Raw genomic sequence first — 13,299 nt, 5'->3', positions numbered from 1 at the left:
GAAGGAGACATTACTAACATGCAGCCAGCATAATGAGTCCCATTAACTCCCAGTTCAGTTTGCTTTTTGACCACCTCTCTTTTAATGACTGTACTTTTCTTGACTGCAAAGTTTGGGGAATAGGAAGACTGTTCGCTCTGCTGGATTTTAATACATGTTTACATCCTTCTTTGCAGAACAGCACCACCTCTCAATTAATGTTACTCTTAGCCTTAAAAAAGCAATTGGTAATAAATAAATGTGAGGATGTTTTGGGAAAGTGTGGTGCGAACCAGAATTTTTACAAAGGCTGCTAAGCAATTTTAGAAGCAGCATTTGTGTTCTAATATTTTAAAGCTTTTTCATTGATCTCCTGTTAAATGAGAAGCAAGAATTAACCTCAATGACAGTGCTAGTAGCTCTGCAGTCTATTTTGGCCTGTTCTTTAAGTAAAAAGAGCAACCTAGATGAGAATTTTGTGCTTCACTGGATATTGAAAGATGAGGCAATAAACTGCTAAACTTGAGTAATCACACACTCCCAGAGGAATGCCTCAAATGGGGTTGGTCAAAAACCTTGAAATTCTAGCCTTCTGCACACTGCCTGGGCTTTAACATTTGATGAGAGTCATTATAGTGGGGGACTGAATACAAGTGTCTTCTGATTACAGACCTTCCATTAAAAGTTCCCACCAGTGTGCCTTTCCATAGAGAAGCGTCAATGGGATTAAAATCTCAATTCACCCCAGTCGATTCTCCAGTAACACGATTTCATTAGAGGCAGGCAGGGAGGAAAATGGACTAGAAAGCACTGAAACAGCTGGTGTATAAATTATAAAGTGTACTTTCTACTAAGTGAACACACCTTCCGCTCAGCCACATTACTAATTAATGTGTAGGGTAGCCGATTTTATGTAAATTGTATTCTTCCTCTCTCCTGTGCTTTGGTTAACAACAGGTTCTTCTAAATCTTGGAAAAAGAAAGATTATGCAAAGCTATCATCATATGAAAATAACGTATTAACATACTGCCTGTGAACTGTATCCAATCAGTTCCTTTTCACTGGCGTGTGTACAAAACAATTAAAATCAAATTTATATTGCACTTCTTTAATATATTCTGGCATTAATATAATCAACGAACAAGTGTTAAAAAGTCTTACAGGCCTATTCTGCTTTAAAATGATATGTTTGTTCTCAGGGTTAGTGGATATTTTCAGCTTCTCTAAAAGGGCACAAAAATGAAAAGTTCTTGGTGTACGAATGCAACTCTGGCAGGTTCATGTGGAGCCTTTCTTATTCCAGAATTCCAGCCTCTCTCCGCCTGTTGTGCTCATATTTTTAGCTGGTGTCTTTACTCCTGGTCTTTGTCAGCTGTTCCCCATGTTACCTGCAACATATTGGTTTTTAATTATTGGGTGTTGCTGAATAACAGCTCATAAAGTTTATGAGAGCCCTGGATTGTGTGGATGACCTGCGGGCTGGTTGTGCTACCAGCTGTTCCGGTGTCAGGCAGATACACGCACCCAGGAGCTGCTCGCCAAGGACCAGGATTTCACCTGGAGCCTGAAGGATGGCTCACATGCCACCAGCATATCCTTATTTTCCATGTTTCATGCTCTGAGGCTACGTTTTCCCTGTCTGTTTTCCTTCCTGCCTTTGGTGAACTGACACGTGACATGTGGCAGGAAGAACCGAGATATTCTGTCACTGCTCTCAGTGCTAGAAGATCTCAGAAACAAAAAAAAACTGGTGTGAATAAAACAGTTTTGTCATTCACAGGGGTGGAATGTCTACCAAGAAGTTATTTATTCCATCCTTAACAATATCTGCATCTCCCCAGGAACAGAGCCTTGTCGAGCCCCTCCGCCAACAGGCACTCCACACTTCATCAGGCAGTTTTTCTCAGGGATTCTGAGAAAATTCTCAGGGATTCTGAGAAGATTCAGACAGAACTTTGCTGTCTCTTAACACCTCTAGCTGCAGGTAAGCCCATTTCTTGTCCTACGCACTGAGGATAAAGAAGAGATTACTCTCTTCTTTGAATTTGCCTTTTACTTATTTTGAGAATCTATCCTCCCTCAGACACATATACAGAGACTAATGCTAGTGCCCAGCCAAGATGATTCCTGAAACCATGATCATGAAGCTGGAAATTATTGGTTTTCCCCTCCCCTGGCAGTGCTGAACCTGCCTACAAAGACACATCCCTCTGAGGAGACCAAAAGAGAATGTATTTCCTAGGAGAAATAAATGAGTGAGATCCTCATACAGCTTCTGAGCCTTTTTTTAAAGCAAAACTGCTTCTTATGGCAAGAGACAAACTAAGCTGAGAACATCAGCTTGCTTCAGTTTGGACCAGAGGATAGTAATAAACCATGGAGGAAAGGTCAGTGTCTTCCCATTAAGTGGTCCCATGTCATCCTTATTTACAATTTCCTAACAATTAATTTAACCAGATAAAAAAGTGATTGGCCTAATTCCATTTCGAAATTGCAGATTTGAATTCTTGGAAGTATAAATGGTTGTGCATTTACATTATCAAAAATGGCTTTAGACTCGAACAGTTTCTTTTTCTCTTCAGCTCCTTTCATCAAAGCCACAAAATGAAGGTGGGTGAGGAATGCAGAGGAGAAGGAAAAAATACCAGGATTCATTTCCAAGTACTTTCTTTTTGTCCTTCATTTCCTACCAGCTGATTTGGGATGGAACCATGCTGAGCAGATGACTGACAGAGTACCTCACACTAAACCCTTGGTCAGACCTACTGCAACATATTCCTCCTTGATGGTGCTGGTGGCATAAATGGCATCAGCAGGCTGGCCCTCAGCCTTGAGGCAGAGGGCAGCATCATCTGCAGCTCTCTGTAGGGATAGAATAGGAGTGGAGGAGGTGCACATCCCACCCTTGGTCACAGCAGTGGAAGCCCAGGAAGCGTCAGTGGGAACTGAACGTAGCCGGGAAGGTCTGAGCAGAGACACAGATTACAGCACTCACCTTGCCTGACTGCTCAGCACTCCAGGTAAATGTTGTCTCTCCCTCTGGCTGTTAGTCACTGTCAGACCCTTCCCCACTGGCTGAGGGACAGTTTGGTGACACTCTCCAAGCCTGCAGGACCTGTGGTGCTATTAATACTCTCTAAAGGGAAGAGGACAGACACAGAGCTCTGGTACCCGGGTTTGCTTTCCCACTTACAGCACCAGCAAAAGATGCTCTGTTGCTCTTTCAGAAATACTTTGCTGATGAACTATTGCCAAAAAAGGTGAACAAATACATCTCAGGAGCCTCTGAAGGTGATCCTCCAAAAATGGCTTAACAGGGCTTAACAATGGCTTGCCTGGCCATTTGCTGGTTTGGTCTTTTTGGAAGGAACAAAAGTATGAAAAGATAAGTTGTAATTACTGTTTTCTGGGCAGCTCAAAATAAAGACAGAACAGAGAAAAGAAACTTCTCTTTTTTTGGGTGGTGTTAGGTTGAAAGCTGATGAGTAGGTTCCTCGGTGATTTGAGGGTTGCACATCTTCAGACAGAGAGATTCTCACATTCCTGTTATTTTTAAACGGGCTTTTTTTTATATTGCATTATTATTTGTACCAGTGTTTGCTGTATTCATGGGAAATTATCCTATTTTTCTTCAGTGGATACTGCACAAGACTCAAAATGAGAAACACATCCATAAAGTTAGTTAGGGTTCAATATGTAATTTTTTTTTGTGATAAGGAAAATGAAAAAGATAGTTGTTGTTGCATTTTAATTACATTTATTGGATATACACATTGTCTAAGATCTAGAATATCTCTAGCATGATGGAAGACAGCAAAAGAATGGGATTAGAGCAGATGAAGAAGAGATCTCAGGCCTAAATAGTGATACAGAGAGGATAACCAGTCTGAAAGGTTGAAATTGCACAGCTTTAGGGGATGTTTAGTTTCTTAGCACAAATTGCACAAATTTAATTTCTGCATGCATTCCCATAATTATTTTGTTTCGAAGTAACTGTGAAATTGAGTCTTTTGCTTCTGCTGATATCAGGTCACTTCTGAAAACAAAGTGTATCTCAGAGAACAGCAATATTATTATTATTCAAAGGCTGCGTGCTTGGGCAATTATGCAAACACTGTCCTACTGTCAGTCAGTACAAACCTTTCCTAAAATACCTGGAACCCTTGAATTAATTAAACTTCTCATCACCTCTGAATGCCACCATGCAAGGGGTTTACCTCCTCCCCAAACCCACTCCAAAATTCCCCTCCCAGGTCATTTTATCATGGAGTTGTCCAGCTGAATATTGTTCTGCAGTGAACGCTGTTGCTCCTCTAATCACTGAGTACAAGCTTATGTATGTACAGCTCTGCAAACTCTGTATGCTCTTTTAGCAAAAGTCAACTTGGTGACTCACATGTAGCAAAAAGTGTGAAATCTACTGAAAGAAGCATTGCTTCCCTGAAGGAGATAAGTTTTTGTGGCCTAACCTCAGAGACAGCAGAGGCTGATGTCCCCTTTCCACCATGGTTGGAAGTTTAGGAGCATATGAAAACACCTGGAGAAAAAAAGGCCTGGTGGGAGAAAACCCCCCAAAAAACATACCAAGTGTAATGATACAAAATGTAACAAGATTTTTTTTTTTTTAACTCCCTAAGTACTCTTAATGGGAATAAATGGTTTATCTTTTCAGATCTGGGTATTACTGCAGAAATATCCCACTGGAAAAAGGCTGCATGAGTTCTGGCCACTGTGTAAATCCCACACTGAAGACTCACTTGGGAAGAAGAAAAGACACAAAATGTTGTGCTGGCTCTCTAAGTGAAGGTTAGTGTTGTCCTACATAAACAGTAATGAGACCAAAGCTAAATGGTGCCAAAATTTTGTTTCAGGGGCAAAGCAGCGTTATGACTGCCAAAGCCTTCATGATTTTTATGAAGGTGGAGACTGTTTCTCCCTTTGTCTATTCTTACTCCTTGGTAAACAGGCATGCATAAAACCAGACCTGTATAAAAAGGATGGCATTCACATCCTGTGTTTTGTGCCCCCCCCTACCAGCTACACCCTGTGTGTGTGGCACTCAAAAGGGCAAGGGTGTCCCACAGGGAGGAGGAATATTCAGCCTTCCACAAATGGCTTTGAACCAGCTGCACATCACAAAACCACCCTGCAGAGCCCCTGGGCCTGGGTACTCTTGCTGGGACAAGTTCATCCATGACTGTATGGGGAGCTGCTTAATTGAGGCTCATTACTTCCATTTCCTACTGACACCGCGCACCCCGCGAGGCAAGCCAGGGGCAGGGGGTGGAACAGCTGCTGCTGCTTGTGGGAAAGAGGGAGAGGATGAGGGATCACAGTGCCCTCACCCAGCCCTGCTGCCTCTGTGGCTGGCACTGCCTGTGAGGAGGAGCAAGCTGCTAATCTGACCCCCTCAGACAGGGGCACGCACCTGCCTCGGCCACCACAGGGCCTTTGGCAAAGAGGATGGTGCACTCCTGACAAACTGCCCCCAGCAGGTGTCTCCTTCACCCCTTTGGGATGGCTGGCAATCTGTATGTTTTGTCCTTTTTTAAAAAGGTTGATGCTTGGAAGAACCTCAGCTAAAACTCCCGAAGAGGAGAACTTCCCTATTTTAAGAGGTAACATCAGCCATCTATTTTTTCTTATTCAGGTTGTGTAACCTGCCTCTCCAAGGTCAGACAAGCATCCTTCCAAAGCCTCTAGCCCAGATTCTGTTTCTTCAGGCACACAAGCTCACAGGTAGACACAGACTTCCTGTTGATTCCTGCTCCTGTGGATGTCCTGAATCCCTGCTGAGAGCCTTGTTCCTATTTCTTTACAGACATTCTTCCAGTTCTCTGCTGATGCAGTATCCTCAATTTTCATTATTAAAGAACCATTATGGGCTTTGGCTCCCACAGGTAAATATGCAGTATCTTCCACTTTATGTCAACTTTTCCTGAGGACCACAAAAGCTGTCAAAGGAATTAATCACCTTTTGATTTCCATGGGACAGTGGAAAACCTGTGAGAGAGAACTTAGGCAATGATATCTGTTATTATCACCCTTCTGAAACTCACCACTGCTGAGTGAAAATGAGCTTTGTGAAGGTAATCAATCACTGGCCACCACATGGGCTCCCTCAGTATAACATTAAGGGTAAAACTCATCACTTTGAACAGCATCAACGCAGCCTTGTGTAACACCAATTCTCACTCACCCACTTCTGTAGAGGAGATGAAAGAGGGATCTTTTTACTCAAGATGCTCTGGCTTTGCATTTCACCACTCCCAGTGCAAGTAATGACTTGCTGGACAGCCACTGGACTGGCCAGGCAAGGGCTTTCTGTGCTGCAAGGTGGCATGGGGCCATGGTAGCTCTGCACATGGACTGGGAAGTCAGATAAATTATAACTGCCAGCATCAAAGCTGTAAAAATGATAAAAATAAATACCATAGTATTACAGAGAATGCCTTCCTTTGCAGCTGCTGTTAGGTAGTAGGCAGTCAATTCATAGAATAAGAAATTATTTCAGAACATATTGCATTATACCAGAATGCTGTTTCACCCCCCAAAAAACCCCTACATGAGTGCCCCCAGAGGATGTTTTAGGTGAGGGATAAACTCAGAGAGATGGTGGTGTCCATTGTGTTAGACTCTGCACATTAAACACTTGGCAACCCAGAGATGAAAGGTGGGAAAGAACCATGTTTGTGGGCAGAGAAGGATTTTTGTTTGGCAGCACCTGAGAGCAGAGCTAAGCTGGTTCAAGGCATTTCAGGCTGGGTTTGTTTTCTCTGCTTGTATGTATGTGAAGATGCCCAGATGATTTCCATGGCACAGGCTTTGCAGGCATGCAGTTGCTGCATCCTGTCACTGGAGACTAAGAAGCAGTGGCAGGTCATCACAGAGAGAATTAGCTCATGTATTTTGACAGGTGAAGTTAAATAAAATGAAATAATTTGACAGGAAGTGAAGCAAAAATTCAACAAAGGGATAGACTTGCATGAATATCACATTACCAGATGGGGGAAAAATGAGGATGAGAAATGTATATACAAATAAATAAATACAGATTGTTTTCATAAATCTGTTTGAACCTCAGCAGTTTGACTAGCTCAGAGTTCCCTGTCTCTTGGCCTGTTTGGGTAAGGCAGTGCTGCTATCACAGTAAGTGCTTTCACTTCCAAACACACAGTAAAGGGAATGCAGGATCTCTTGCCAAAATCTCTTTCAAAACTGAGTGTGAAGTAACAAAGTAAGAAAGTCCACTTGAGTTTGGAGAGAGTCTAAAATAGGAGCTCTAGGAATTTGAGGCTGCTCTATTAGTCTCATTTCAGGCCCATGGGCTGCACAGGTTTGTGGCCAAGTAACTGTTGATTGTGGCTGCTATTCCCACAGGGAAGAAAGAGAAATGCTATATGGGGCACAAAAGCAACAATGGATTTCTGACAATATAGTCTTTTCCACTGTGATCACAGGCAGCTTTCTGCTCTAAGGAAACAAGGACAACTTTGCCACCAGTATTATCAAGTGACTAGGACTGTCTTCATAGTGTGCTGCTGGTAAAAAACACAGACCAGCAAGGGAGAAAATGCATCCAAAATTACAGCAAACAAACGCATTAGAAGAGGAAAAAAATTATAAACTACACAGGTGGCATGGAAAGCAACAGTGGTGTTTTCTAAGTATAGATGCTGAGGACATAAAATGGGAAAAGGCAGCACAGCTGCCCAGGTCCCAGCAGTGAGCCCAGCCTGTTTCTGAGGACCACTGCAGCGATGCTCAGAAGCAGCACAGCGATGTGTGGCACTACCCAGCCTGATCAGGATGTGCCAGCCTGCAGCCAAACATCCTGCCTTTTAGTGGTACATGTCCCCTGGCTGCACACTGCAGGCACGGGCCATCTGTGAGGGAGCGGGATCCCCTCCTGTGCCGGGGCCCGCCGGACACGGGCTGGCACAGGCAGCCCCAGGGTTATGGCGCCAGAGGCCACTGGGAGATGTGGCTGGGATGGCCTGATACCCAGAGCCCTGGGAGGGGGCCTGGAGAAGCACAGTCTCCTGTGTCATGGCACTGGGACCTACAGGGGACGGGCTCTCCAGGATGAGAGCAAATGGGAAGGGCACGTGTCACTCCGGCAGCTGAGGAGATCGTGGGAAACGAAGAGACAGTTTATTACAACGTGTGTTTAGACAGGTAAAATTGTGGTTTGGAGACCTAAGCAGAGACTTATAATGTTCATAGGTTTGTTTTCTTTAAGAGAGTGGTTCTTTTAATCTGTTTTGTTCTGAAGATATTGTGTGTTTAAGCACTTTGTTGTTATTCCTGCTGTTTAGACTTTGTTTTGGATGTGTAGGAAAAATCTGCTAGTTATCTACTTTACTTGGATGAACTGTTATCTGATGCTAACATGAAATGTAGGCAGAGTCCTGCAGGAGTCATCCTTTGCTCTAAGTGTGCAGTCTTATTAATCACTTTAAAATGTTTCGTGGCTCTCAGAGTTGTCAAGATCTCTCTCAAATCTGAACCAAGTGTGAAGCAACAAGGTAAGAAGGTGCACTTGATTTTAGAGACTCTAAAATAAGAGCTCCAGGAATGGCAAGCTGCTCCATCACTCTCATTTCAGGCCCGTGGACTCCACAGGTTGTGGCCAAGAAACTGCCAAAATCCAACAGTTGACTAAATTTATACCTGTGTGTGCTATCAAATTTCAGCTATTGCTGGCCAGATTGTGTAGGAATGCAGAGATGGGAAAGGGGGTAAATTCTGTCAGCAAGGGTAAACTAACAGCAGACATGATTTTATAAATAACATCACCATGGTATTTGCCTGACACAAGCCTCAGACCCACCCTGATGCAGAAACACTGCATAGCTTCAGGGAAATAAATAACCAACTGCCCTGAAACCTGTTCAGCATGAAAGGACTTTGCTCTTCTTCCCTGCACACATGGACATTTTAAAAAAGGACTATTACAAGATAAAATATTACAAAAATAACCACTTTCAGGATCTGTTGTCACAGCTTGATTCAGCTGTGAGTGAAGTACCCTTGGTATTATTTCTGTGTTCAAATGCTTGAGACATTTATCAGAGATATTGATGTAGAATGCTTGAGTCAGGTGGAAGATCCTACTTAGCCTCAAATTTCAGGCCAATGGTTTTTGCAAACTTACTGAAATCCAGCCAGGCCAGGCCTTGTTCCTGACAAGGATCTATCCAGATATTACCTCAATACATGGATTGGTAACCTAGAAAAGTGAACAGCATAGGAATTTCAGATTTAACCTAATGTCTGTTTTGTCATTTAAGGATCATTTTGCACTGTGTCCATGCATTTGAGCAGAAAATTAATGGTTAACTTTGCAGCCACTCTTGTAAATAGACCTTTTTTCCTTTTTTTTTTTCACAATCATAAATCTTGCAGAGAAATGAAAAGCAAGAAAATAAAGATGTATTAGGTCCACATGTTCAGGTATTCTAGGTGGGCTTCTGCTGTGTGGGAGCCATAGAAGCACAGAGAGTTTTCCTCATCACCAGCAGAGCTATTCAGCCGGAAGCAAGGCAGATTTCACACCAGTTTTTGCCTAAGACTGCTGGTACCTCCAGCTGAGATCTGCTGGAGGGTGCTGGCTTAATTATAAAGTATCTCCCCTACAGCTGCAGAACACTAATCCTGATTCACCAGAATCCAGAGTGCCTTTGTTTGATTATAGAAACTAGCTTTTGAAACTTTTGGAATCAATCTAAGCCGTGCAATGGATATCGAGCAGTCATGGGATACATTGCATGCTTTTAGGGTGCCTAGCCAGGACACCTGCTCTTTTTGACATATTCTACAAGCCAGGGTCACAGTGGCTTCAGTGCAGCTCTATGGTGCTATTTCAGCTGGACATGAGGTCTTATCACGTACATTCTGTCAATCAGAAAGTGATTTTTCTTCCAAGGGAAGAACTTTGTGTGGCAACAGTCCCTTGGGACACTCCTCCCAGCAGAACCATGTCACCACAGATGCACTTGTGTGCCTCGATGCATTGATCCTTTTCTGGAGCTGAAGCTTCTCCTCAACCAGTGGCTCCTGGGCAGGCTGGGCTGGGCCCCTGGTGAAGAGTGGAAGGCAGGGTGTACTCTGTGCTAGCCAGGAGCCAGCTCTTCCTTCCCCAGCAGTGAAATAGGGCCCATCTCTCACTCAGCAGGCATTCCAGTTTTGTAGGAATTGTAAGGTCTGTGGCCCTGAAAGTGTATTTCAACATTTGGGAAAGACTTAAGGCTAAATTAGGCAGCACAGTGAAAGGATTTAGTTTTTCCAGAAATTCCTGTGACTTCTGTAACATTTCTACCTTTACTCCTTAGACCAAAATAGCTTTTTTAAGTTGAGGAACTCCTTGAGGGTTGAATGTGACAGAAAAAAAGAACTTTCTTTTTTTTTTTTTTTTTTTCCAGAAGTTTTTCAGGATTTTTCCTTGGTCTGTACAGTAAGTATTTAAAAAAATCATTGAAGTATATTTTTTGTTTAATGTGCTATAGATTTGTCACAACCCTAATTAAAATCTGAAGCCACTGCTTTTATATTATTTATAAAACTTCTTAGGACACAGTATCATAAATGAAACTGATTTGCTCTTAAAGCTCTACAGATCAAGCCCAGGGCAATGGGGCCCTGATTTATTTGGAAATTTTGAATGAAAACAGAGGATATGTATTTATTATTTTAAAAAATAATTCTAGCTCTCCCATAATCTTAGGCACTAAGGCCATTAAAAAGGAGAATGAATTTTGGTATGCAAGTAGCAGATAATGTTTTGCAAAACTACCCTGGTGTTATATTAAAAGCTTAAAATCTGTTCACCAGAATTGCTCACATTATAATTTTCAAACTTATGAAAGCTACAAGAAACTTCAACCCAAGGTAGGAGAACCCTCTTTTGGAAACCTCAGGCCTGGCTTGTATTTGTGTAAAAACCCTTTCACAGCACGCTGTAATATAAAGTGTTTTTAAGTTTATCTAGTACAACCACGAGGTTGATAGCTTCTCTCCACTCATCTGCATTTAGGGATGACTGTGGTTTTAATGAAACAGAATATTCCAAATACTAATGGATCTTAAATTGCTTATTCTTACCAAGAGGTACTCCAAATAGCACATTTACCTCAAGTATGTGATATAAAGTGATGAGTTAATTCATGTACTTGTGTCAATTGCTTCAAGATACTGAGAATTAGCTGCATTAGTGATATGCTGCTTTTTTTTTTCCTCCTTGTGCTTTACATATGAACAGGAAAGTGCATAGGAATGGAGATCAATTTAAGCTGGGCTGTGCAAAGAGGGGAGAAATCTGGTGATGGTCCTACAAATGTCACTGAGAAGGTCAGTAAATTCTTTCTTTTTGCATTTTCTTGCTATTCCTTGTACTTAGGCTTGACATAGTTAGGATTTTTGAAGTAGTCTGTGGCAGGGAAATTTCTGATTGCAGTGAATTAGCCAAGAAGAGTTTGTCTTCAGGAGAGCCACATCAAATGGAGCTTGAAAATCCCTCCTAGTGACCTGCACCAAAGCACAGCTCACATCGCTCCAAGGACCTCTTCTCCACCTGGACTCCCAAACCCACCAGCATCATGTCTTGCAAAAGCAAGAAAAATGTGGGCACCAATGCACATCCCAGGCACATCAAACTTCCCTGGAGATCAAGGGCCAGAGCACAGTGCTATTCCCCAGCCTCAGGGTTCCTGTGAAGTAGAACAGAGCAACAGGTGGTGGCTGTTAATGTGCTGAATGTGGCTTCCCTCTGTGTCCGGCCATGGAAAACAAAGCCAGCCAGCGGATCCATGCCAAACACTTTGCAAGCATGGAGCTTACACAATTGGGCTCCACCCACATGCCTCACATGGGAATTTTCTCCCTCACCAGCTGGGTTAAGATCACAAGATGGAAAAAAGGAGAAGGGGGAAAAAAAAAGAAAAAAGAGCTGGAGTTGTTTTCTTTCCATTGTGGCTCCTGAGCTGAAAGTTCCTTTGCAGCAGAATAATAGAATAAAGATGAGAGTGAACACTGCTGATGGCTCAAAATCTGGCACCAAAGTTTATTTTTCCTAAGCAGTCTGAGTCTGAACGGTCTTGTCAGACAATGTCAACAGAGGTGAAAAAAAAAGATGAAAATCATTGAATCTAGTTTGGCTCAAAAATGAATAAATGCACCAGACAGGGTAAGTATATGGCCATTAAAAATGGCATAACCCTGACTGAAAACTGAACACCCTCATATGTATTTTGTACTCTCAAAGGCTTATCTTGCCAGCTGTATTTTTGAATGAGCTAAGTGTCTCCTGGTACGAAATGAATGCGAGTAGGCACACATAAGCTTTCTCATCAGTGTCCACACTCATAGCTGGCTATGTATTGAAGTCTCTCAACTCAGCTTGTTACAGCTATCATGATGCAGAGCCTGAAAATGCCTCTTCTCCAAGTGCAGACAAACGTGAACTGACAAGCACTGTATTTTGCCCTTAAGGCTCCTGTCCATGGTGATGCATCGTCAGTTACTCTCTGTAAAAACCTCTGCCCCCCCATCCCACACGGGCTCCTCTCTTCCCTTAGTGCTCGCCTAATTTGGAAGCAGGTACAGTTCGTGGGAAACACCGACTGCACTCCAGCACCGATGTCTTAATGCTCAGGAGGAAGGTGTGTGGGTTCAGCAGGAGGCAGGGTAGGGTTTGGGAGCCCCAGCCCGAGAAGAAAAGGGATAAGGACCCAGAGCACGTTGGTGCTGCTGCCTGCGCCTCGCCCGGGAACCCATGGAGCCTCCACGCCTGTCACCCATGGAAATCAATTTCCTGTTGAATGGTGCCTGTAGTCAAGAACTGGATGCTCAAAGTCCCATTGTAGCCTGACACAATGAAAATAAAACCCGAGGACAATACAGATGCTGATGTCTTTACTTGCTTTGATAACAATGACACCAGTAAACAATGATGTTTAAGTGCACTTGCATGGTTCTTAAATTAAAAACAAGATAGCCAAGGGCAGTGAGAAGTCACGAGTATTCCTGAGACTGGCACAGAGAAGGGCCCCTTATTTACTTCAAGCTGGAAACAAACCCTGCAGTGTGGGGATGACCATGGTACCTTTGTAAGGGGGTGACAGCTTCCAGGCTCTCAATTCTGTTGTGATTCCCATTCCACAAAACTCCATTTACATAGTCACAAGAGCAGTGGGGCTTGAGGCTGGGGCATTGCAACGTGTTTGATACAGGCACTGAGACCTGTTCTCTGTGGGTGCTTCTGAAGAGAAAGAAAATGGAGTGCTAAAAAAACCTCTTCCTGCTTTCCTCCTTTCATTTTA

The 13,299-nt window shown here is 43.0% G+C and overlaps 1 long non-coding RNA gene across 1 annotated transcript in view; it reads left to right on the top strand.

Moving 5' to 3' along the window:
• Positions 1–11,330, top strand: part of LOC139590364 (uncharacterized) — a 171,941-nt gene extending 160,611 nt beyond the window's left edge. The window contains exons 5-10 of the long non-coding RNA XR_011679320.1: positions 1,822–1,964; positions 2,563–3,000; positions 4,653–4,786; positions 5,537–5,598; positions 10,405–10,436; positions 11,241–11,330. This is a non-coding gene — a long non-coding RNA (uncharacterized lncRNA). The remainder of the gene's footprint in view (positions 1–1,821; positions 1,965–2,562; positions 3,001–4,652; positions 4,787–5,536; positions 5,599–10,404; positions 10,437–11,240) is intronic.
• The last annotated feature ends 1,969 nt before the right edge of the window (positions 11,331–13,299 follow it).

This window comes from Agelaius tricolor, unplaced genomic scaffold (genome assembly GCF_023055355.1).
Source record: "Agelaius tricolor isolate 1412-34295 unplaced genomic scaffold, bAgeTri1.0.p SCAF_5, whole genome shotgun sequence".
NCBI lineage: Eukaryota > Metazoa > Chordata > Aves > Passeriformes > Icteridae > Agelaius > Agelaius tricolor.
Note: the sequence above shows the minus strand (reverse complement) of the source record. Positions and strands in the feature narration are given on the sequence as shown.